Source organism: Manis javanica, chromosome 17 (assembly GCF_040802235.1).
Source record: "Manis javanica isolate MJ-LG chromosome 17, MJ_LKY, whole genome shotgun sequence".
NCBI lineage: Eukaryota > Metazoa > Chordata > Mammalia > Pholidota > Manidae > Manis > Manis javanica.
Window position 1 is genome coordinate 23,706,382 of NC_133172.1, and position 9,067 is coordinate 23,715,448.

A 9,067-nucleotide genomic window follows, 5' to 3' on the forward strand; every position below is an offset into this window, starting at 1 on the left:
GCACAGGACCCAAGCTGCTGCTGTCTCAGCACACTGGGACCTGTCAGTCTTCCCAGCAGCCTGTGCTCTCCCTGAGGGTGGGACCCTCTGATGTCCTGAGATGCCCAGAACAAGTCCTAGCACATGGAAGGCCTGGGAAATGAGCCTGATTTCCCCCAGGGGATAGATGGCAATGTCTGCAGACATGTTTGATTGTCACAAAGAGGGGATTGCTACTAGTATTTAGAGTAGAGGTCAGGGATGCTGCTAACATCCTCAATGCACAGTTGGATTTCTACCAGTGGGTAGTGTCCACAGTGCCACTGATGAGAAACCCTGGTGTAGAGAAATAATGTCCAGGTTAGTCTGACAAATTCCAGAGAGGTCTCACCCTGACTCTTGTCTCTTTGTATAGATAAACCTAACCTCCAACAGGTTCAGAGGCTGTGAAACACCAAGTACTCAATGCCCTTTGTAGTAGCAAAAACTCCAGTATAAGAGAAAGACCAAAGAGATCTACAATGACTTTTGAAAGTGAAAAGTGGGGAGGAATCCTCAAGCAGCCCACAAAGCCAGCTAAAACCAGCCCTGATCTCTACACAATGAAGTCCTATGGCAGACAGTCACTAGAAGCCTGTTGATGCCATGAAGTGGGCAGGAAGGCTCCCACTCCCTCCCCAGGCATGGCCTGGGCCCAAGCCAGGTGGCTTGCTGAGTGGCCCACCTTCCTGAGATGACTTCCATCCATTTCACTTTCATTTGGGAAAAAGAACAAAAGAGGCTCTAGGGAAGGTGGCCAGCATTCCCCAGGGTCCATATCCTGAGGATACATGCTCCCCTCCATTTTGTGATTCCTTCAGCTATTTTAGCCCCAAACCCTCCACTGCACACATACACTTACACACTCACTAATCCATTCTGAGTGGTGCAGTTGTGGATGAAAAGGAAATCATCTCAGAACAGGTGCTTCCAGCAGGCAACACCTTGCCCAGCACATGCACAAACACACACCAGCCTCACCACAACCGAGACCCCATGGGGCCTCTCCCTGCAGCTCTAACTGCTCGTACAACTCCCTGGCATAGCTCACCTGCTCACCCTTCTAAAGGCACATACATCAGTGGCACCAAGAGTAGCCCAGAAAGTCTAGACTTGAACAACCAATCAGTCTCCTTGATAAAAGGCCTCTCCAACAACTCCCAAATAGGTACTGCACAACCAGTGAAGACACACAGTGAGCCCCACCAATCAGGCAGGGCCCTCCACCCCCACCTTGCCATGGGACTGCTCCTCTGTTCCCTCCTAAGCCCTGCCGTGGCACATCCTGGAGGGGGCACAACAGTGTGCAGGGCAGGTGTGGCTTCTCAGAGAAAAGACCCTCAACTCGCAAACCTGAAGCAGAGGAGTCTCTCCTATGCCGGTGAAACTGTGCCTTGCTTTAACCTCCACAATCCAGCCTTCACAGCCTGAGAGATGGTGCCAGATCACCTGACCACCATGTCCTTCTAGCCCAAATCTAGGGCCTCCCCTGAAGACAGGATAAAGCAGGGCTGAGCACTCACCTGTTGTAGGTCCTGGCAGAGATGTCAGGGAACTTCTGTCCTCAGCCTGGACAAAGCTGACCTGCAGAAAGCTCATTGCTGTTTTTAAACTTGCATCAAGTCTCACTTTAAATAATGCTGAGAACAAAATGCAAGCTGATATTTCAGCTTACTTAAAAGGCTTATTAAAAACACTAAATCCAAAGATGTTAAAAAGCTATAATTGTCCTCATTCAAACTGGAAAAATAAATCTATTTGCTTTCTTCTTTTATGATCCTCTTTAAAAAAAAATAAGTTCATCTATATTCTCATGAGCATCATTGCCGTCTTTTTTTTTCTCCATTCAAGGCACTTTAAAAACACCTGTGCCATTCATAGCCAACTTTTGAGCAAAAGGCAACCATGTCTGGGAAAGGCTGTTTAAATCTGATTTCCTTATGCCAGAGATAAGCTTGTCTTGCTCAAAAAGTAAGATGGAGTTCAGAGTTCATTTGATGGGCTCGTGGATTTTATAGGGCTGTGCTGATGGAAATTTCTTTGGTACCTAAGGCACAATACACAGCCTAATAGGTCAGCTTTTGGGGGCTCAGCAGACAATGATTCCACATCTCAGCACCGCCTTCAGCACCCCAGAAGCAACCGTGGGTAGTAGGGCTGCACATCCTGGCCACCTCCCTGCCCTCTCCCATAATGGGGGTTATTGGCCTCTGGCTTGGACCAAAGAAGCGTAACTGTCGCTCCTCGCCTGCCCTAAGTCTTCAGTGAAGACAGCCCCAGCCAGCAGTTAACTTGCTGAGTTGTGGGGATCTCAAGACTGCTCAGAAGTTAAGCACTCCAGGCACAGAACAAGATGGGTTTTCAGAGCAGCGGTCCAAGAGAATGCAAATTTATTGAAAGCGTTTTCTCCAGGTTTTCCATAATTACCATTTATGTCTCCAGGAACTGTTTCCCCGAACCCAGTTTAGGGTGAAAGCATTTTAGAGACTTTCTCTGCAGATGACATATGAGGTACTAACCTTTTTTCATATGCCCAGATGTTAAGTTCATTTTCATCACATTTATGCAAATTCCATTTGAACAGTAAATCAAAAGAAATCTTAAATCATTGTACACTATTTAAAAACCCACACTAAATTCTGTTTACTTGCAGCAATATTAACATAAAGTCACAGTTAAGTGACTGAAGGTAAGAAGCAGATGTCACAATCCCTTCTTCCGTGCAATGGACCCAGAGAGACCTGGAGTCCCAGCAGTCCACCAGATCCAAATGCCTGGTCACAACTGGATTCAAGTTTTCCCATATTAAGGTTGTTCTGGAAATTAAAGCCTTCTAAAAGTTTTCCAAACTTTGGGAAAACAGGGGTCCCTCCATCCAAGGGCCTGTCATCCATGTTAGGGTCTGGACTGAGGCATTACAAAGTTCAAAGGCAGGGGCCCACTGGTGGGACTTTTGGCAGCTCTCTCCTTCCTCAGTGGAGGAAAAGTTAATTCCTAGGGCTTTGCGGGCCTGCATTTGTCAAAGCCCTGGATGTCAGTGCTATCATCACCAAGCAAATCGGCCAGGCGGTTAATGGTGGAATCAGGAGGCATTTGCAATCCACTATCAGAATGACATCATAACTACAGCAGCCAGAAGCCAGAGCCCTAGGCTGTCTCCGACCCCAGGCCAGGGTCTGCAGGGGCGCCCCCCTGTGACTCCAGGGGGCCAAAACTGAGTCTCCTGACCGTTCTATGCAGGGTAGCGGGCCCAGCCCCCAACAAGTTCCGAGGCAAACAGGAACTAGGGTTACAGTTTCCGCCCAATCAGATCGACTTTTCCCCAGGTTCTGAACACTGTAAATAGTAATAATAATATGTATTTTTAATACAATTTGAGATATTGTAAAAACACTTTCCTCGACAGGCATGGTGTTTTATGAATGCGGCTATATTTTGGCTATAAAATTTATGTAATTTCCAACAGAATCGTCAGTCTCTCGGTGACCCTGTGTTTAGCAAAAAAGCTTTGCACTGTCCTTCGAGCAGCAGAAATAAATGACGTTGGGAAAATGGGGGGCAAGCTAAGGGAGAAGCCCTTCCTGCTCTCGATTTTGTTGCGTTTCTTTTTAAAGCACAGCCGATCATACGCGCTCGTGCACACACACACACACACACACACACCTTAGAATAATGGGGAAGTCATTTGGCGACGAGCTGCATCCGCGGCGCGGCACCGCGCGACCAGCAGCCAGCTCTGCTCGCTCGCTCGCTCGCTCGCAGCTCTGCCCTCTACAGCAGTGGGGACCGACTACCTGCCCCGGAACTGAGATGCCCAACTCCGCCATGCCCCAAAGATCGCTGCTCGAGCAAGGCTGGCTACAGGTATTCGAGTGGGCCAAATACCTCACCTAGCCCTAGAAGTCGGGAGAGAGGGAAAAAAGTTCTGCGAGCTGCTGGCCGGAAGCCCGCGAGTCGCGGCCGCAATACTCCAGCGAGCGAGCAACCTCGGCCAAGGCCGGGCGGCAGCGCGCGGCTCCCGGGCACCCAGCTCGCCGGCTTTGCGCGCTCAGCCCCGGGCGCTCCGAGTCCACGGCAGGGCACTTACTTGGCACTTGCTTTTGAGCGTGCAGGTTGTCGCGGTTTTCACTTGGGTTTTCAAACAAGTTTCAGGGACGAAGAAGGAGGGGAAAAAAATCCAATTATGCAAACGGGCTCCGGCCTGGGAGGCGCGCGCTGGGTCAGCCGCCGCTACTGTACGGGTTCTCGAGCAGCCCCGGACCGGGCAGATTTATGCGGGCGCGTCACGGCTACGCCAGGTCCCGCCGCCGGAGCATCTCGAAGTTAATTAAAGCGGTAATGTCCACTTTCCCGGCGACCCTCCGCGCACGGGTTTACTGTTTCACCCTCCACCCCGACCCAGGCGGGGCGGGGGCGCTCTCCCCACGCCTCCCTTCCTTCCCTCTTCCTGCTCCTTCTCTTTTCCCTCTCTTTCTCCCTCCACCCCGCTTTTTCCTCTTTCGTCCCTTAAGTCGCCTGCCTTCTACTCAGTGAACAATGAACAAAGATGTGAGTGATGGGAAAAGATCTCCCCCTCCCAACCCCAGCAGCGAGCAAAGCCGGTCTTAAAGTAAAAACCCAGTTGCTAATATCAAACTGGAAGGGAAAACTGCATTCCCAGCCTAACACCCCCCCAGCCCCATACACACACACGCACGCACGCACGCTCACCCCACCCCAAGTTCACCTAAGCTCGGGCTGGGGGCGGGGGCGCCTAGGGCAGGCTCCAGGGGCTGCTCAACTAGCCGCGGACACACAGGAATAAGGGTGACGAGCACTCAGGCCAAGCTCTCTACCCGCGACCCTTCCCCTTAACCCCCCTCCCGAGTCTACACCGACCGGCCTGGCCCGGCTGCCGGCAGCCGGATGCGCTCAGCAAACGCGGCCCCTGTCGGATTTCTGCTAAACTGCACAGTCGCGGCAACCGCGGCTGCCAGAGAAGACGCAAGAGCAGCCGAGGCCCCGCGCGCGCACTCCCCCCGCCCGGCCCGCTGCCCTAGTCCGAGCCCGGCCCGCCGCCGGCGCCCGCCGCACGCACACCCGCGCCACAGCCGCTCCCACACGCTCGCTCGGGGCTCCGAGCCCGCAGGCCAGGACGCCGCGCAGCCGCTGTATTTTCTGCTAAAGTGAAAACGAAGGCGGCTGACAAATCACGTCTCCTTTGAGGCACTCGTTAGACATAACAATATCCGGCAAACAAAACCCAGCGGCGGCTGAGAACCGCGCGCAGCGCTGGGACCCCGCCCTGCCCTCCACTGCCCCCAGCTCCCTGCTACTGCCTCCGTCGTCCCCAGCCCACCCCCAAACGGTCGGGGGTTGTGGACTGTTCGCTTAGAGGCGGGCAGTCGGACGCTTACAATACAGAAGTGAAAAAAGGAGGTGGGGGGGACAACTTTCCACCTGTCCCCAGAGAAAGCCCTGCCGGAGTTTACTCAGCAGAGTTACGAGGGTAGGGGGTGAGGACAAATCTCTCTCTGCCGTGCGTCCCCTTTTCTTTCTTTTTTCTAACTTCCCGGCGCCAGAGTCTCCACCTTCCACTTTACATCCATCCATCTACATAGAGATATATATTTTTTAAATTATTTGCAAAACTGCAACAGATGGGCGCGTCGAGATCTGGACACTTTCTTACTCATCATCAAAGAAAAGCTCCCCCCTCCACCCTTTTTCTTTCTTTTTTTTTTTTTTTTTTTTTGCCTAAAATACATCCCGGTCCCGCCTACGACTGTTTTCTTTAATTCTTCGTCTTCAAAAAAATAATGTCTTGAAGCAAACAGAAAGGTTGATCAGCAAAGATCATTCTCCCCCAGTCATACATCTGGGCAAGGGGATCTGTTTCCCCAAATTGCCCTCTTCCCAGAAGCCCCCAGCCCTCCATCTCCTCCGCCCGCCGGAGCCCCCACGTCCGCACTCCCTCCTTCTGATTGGCTTCATTTCCCCAGCCCAGGGCTGGCCGGCTCAGTTCCCTCCATAACCTGTTACTTATTTATTTCTTTATATCTTTGGCCCTCGGCTTCGCCCCGGGGCCTGGGCTGAGGCAGGTGCTGAGGACTCCGCCGCCGCTGGCAGCCGTCACGGCCTTTTCTGGGGTCGCGAGTTCGGACCCTGACACCCCGGCCCTGACAAGCCCCCGGCCTCTGCCTCGCCTGGCTCCCGGGGCACAGGAGGCCAGTGAAAACACAAAATGGCAGGTCTCAGAAGCCCTTGGCGCCCGCAAGTTTGACACACTGTAAGCATCACCTAACTTTGATTTTTTTAAAAAATTATTACAAATTACCCTCTCTCCCCCCGGCGGAATCCCGCAGCGAGTCGCGAAGGAAGAAAGGGAGCCGGGGACGCCCGGGTCTCCCGCAGAGGAGAAAATGGGCAAAGTCACTTGATCAGAAGTTTCGCGGCCCCAGCTTCCCTCTCTCCAACCGCCTCCCCCCAACATTCCCCACCCCAGACCCCTTTTAAAGTTTCCTGGGGTCTGTGAGAGACTCTCCGGCCGCGCGCGCCTGCGGGGCCCGGCTGGGCCTGGAGCTGGGCGCGGGGGTCCCGCTGGCGCGCAGGGCGCCGAGGCCCGGCTTCTCCTTTTCAAAGTAACGGTCCCGGGACCGCGGGCGGGGGAGGCGGCGGCCCAGGCGCGGGTCCCTCTCGCTGCCGAAGTTCTCTAGCGCCATTCGATGCCCGGCCGCCGCCGCTTTCTCGGTTTCTTCCTCTTTTTTCCCCCCGCTGACAGCTTCTCTCGCCAACGTCACAGCCACGGATATTTAATTAGACCATATTTTTTAATCGCGATGGGGTGAGAAGGAGCCGGCGGCAGGCCTCACCGAGATGGGGAGGAAGAGGGGATGGGGGGGCCATGCCAAGAGTCCAAACTCACTTTGCCACCTCCTGGACGCTGGGGCCACCCCCCCACCAGCCGCGTCCCCCGCGCCCCCACCACCGCCGCGCCGCGCCCCGCGAACCCCCCACCTTTGTTTTCCTTACCTTAAACATTGAAACGCGGGCGTCGGGAGCAAACTCGGGCACGTAAACGGAGCGTTGTAAAAGATTGTGTTCAATGAATAATGAAACATGTCCACATGATTGACTTGATCATTTTCCGGGGCTGAGGGGGGACGGGCGCCCTGCTCGCGCGCCTCGCTCGCCCACTCGACAGAGCCCTGCGAACTGTTTCCAGCCCAGCCGGGGCAGGGCGGGCTCGATTTTCATCTGCCTCTTTTCAGAATCGCCCCGTTCATTGATACTCATCACCCAGCCCCGGCAGACATCCCCATCCCCGGTTTGGCCTCCCCCTATCTGGTAGGTGAAATGCATTGTACCATTAAAAACGCTCTCCATTGTCGCCCTGGCATAATTCACAGCAACTAGATAGGTCTTGCGGCATTTAGCTTTGATGAGCCAGAGACTGAACCCTTGATATAATAATCTACAAAGAATGGTGTGTGATCGTCCATTTTTTCTCTCTGTCTAGCAACTAAGAAACCATTTAACACAGCGCAGCTTGCTTCTGACCTTGAGCTCATGTAAACACACTTATTAAAATCTATCTATTCTCCAAGAGCTACATTCTGATTGTCAGACTCGTTACTGAGACATATATCAGCCCCTTCGCTTGTCACTACTTTGCATTCCTGCCTTTGACTAAAAATTTTTTATCCAGCCGGGAGGGAGAGAGAGATTGCCACAGAGGGAGAGGAGAGAGAGACAGAAAAGGGGAGAGGAAAAAGCTTAATTCTTACCTGCTCCTGAAACTATTTAAAGTCTGTTTCTTTTCTGGGGGGGAAAAAAAACTCCCGGGTGAATCTCGGTGGACAGCGGGACGCGGAGAATCAGTCACAGCCCGGGCGTTTAAAGGAGTCATCAGCGATCAAATGACGTTGATCCGCGCTGTAACCTTGTGGCGTATTTAATGTAAATAAGGCAGTTATGTTGCCAATCGCCGCGATACAAACACGGAGAGGTCCTCAGCCTCGCCTCCCGCGCCTGCCATTAGAAGCGACTTTATTTACAGACACTGTTCAGGAGATCATGATAATTCTAAAACAATACTAGTGCCAAATGATTATGAAAATATGATTTTAATTAATCACGTAGTAGGCAAGGAAATTAGCATACGGTAATTAAACTTCGAGAAAAACGTCACGCAGGTTCTCTGCCTTATGGGTCCAGAATAATCATCACGCGGTGGGCTCCAGGACTTAATTATCAAACAAAATAACTTTTTTAAAGCAACTTTGCAAATGCTGATCCTCAAGGCAAACGCTTTGGTAAATAATACAAGGCGAGGTAACAAGGTGGAGAGATGTGAGTGGTGCGTGAGGCTGGGTTTCTGTGAGGGAAGGAAGAGGGGGAAGAAGGGGGGAAAGCTGAATAATGCAATTATGGATTCTCTGTCCTAGAGTTGACAAAAGCTGGTGCCTCAAAAGCCTCTTTGTTATGGGATTATATAATGATCCTGGTGTCATTATGAGAAAAAAAGATTCAGTAATAATAATAACAGAAGAAGTATCCAGATACACCAATGAGGAGCTTGTTTTAAAGAAAAGCCTCGTTTGTGACCCTGGGGCATGTTAATAACAGAAAGACAGGATCCAAAAGAGTTGACAAATAAAGGAGAGAGGGAGGGAGAGACAGGGAGGGAGGGAAAGAGAGAGTGAGAGGCCTGTGTTTCACATGATTAAAAAGCGATAGAGACAGATTAATCATTCAAAACGCCAAGCCACAGGGACACTTAAAACATTGATTCAGGTAAGACTTGTTCCAGCCTTCCCGAACTGAGTTCCCCTAAGATGACTGGCGGGTTTTAAACCAGATCACCACAATACATAAAAAGCAAAGATACCGAAAAAGCATCGCACAGCTGCCCCATCACCACCGTCTACCTCCCGTAAGAGCCGCTCAGTTGCAAAGAGAGGGGCGAGGTGCAGAAAACTTTGCGCTGGGAGGACCGGCCCGGCAGTGGGTGGGGGCTGGGGGCTCAGGCACAGATGAGGTCCAGCTGCCCGGGAGCATCTGGCCTTGG

General features: G+C 52.3%; 1 protein-coding gene across 9 annotated transcripts in view; it reads right to left on the bottom strand.

The window, feature by feature from the left end:
- Window positions 1-8,332, bottom strand: part of ZNF536 (zinc finger protein 536) — a 432,301-nt gene extending 423,969 nt beyond the window's left edge. For 3 of the 9 annotated variants that reach the window (XM_017654913.3, XM_073225546.1, XM_073225549.1), the window contains exon 1: window positions 7,785-8,332. The gene's annotated coding sequence lies outside the window, so the exon portion shown is untranslated. Of the gene's footprint in view, window positions 1-4,105; window positions 4,759-7,029; window positions 7,579-7,784 lie in introns of those variants that run through there. The other 6 variants (XM_037021622.2, XM_037021618.2, XM_073225547.1 and 3 more) reach the window with 6 other exon arrangements.
- Window positions 8,333-9,067: the final 735 nt, after the last annotated feature.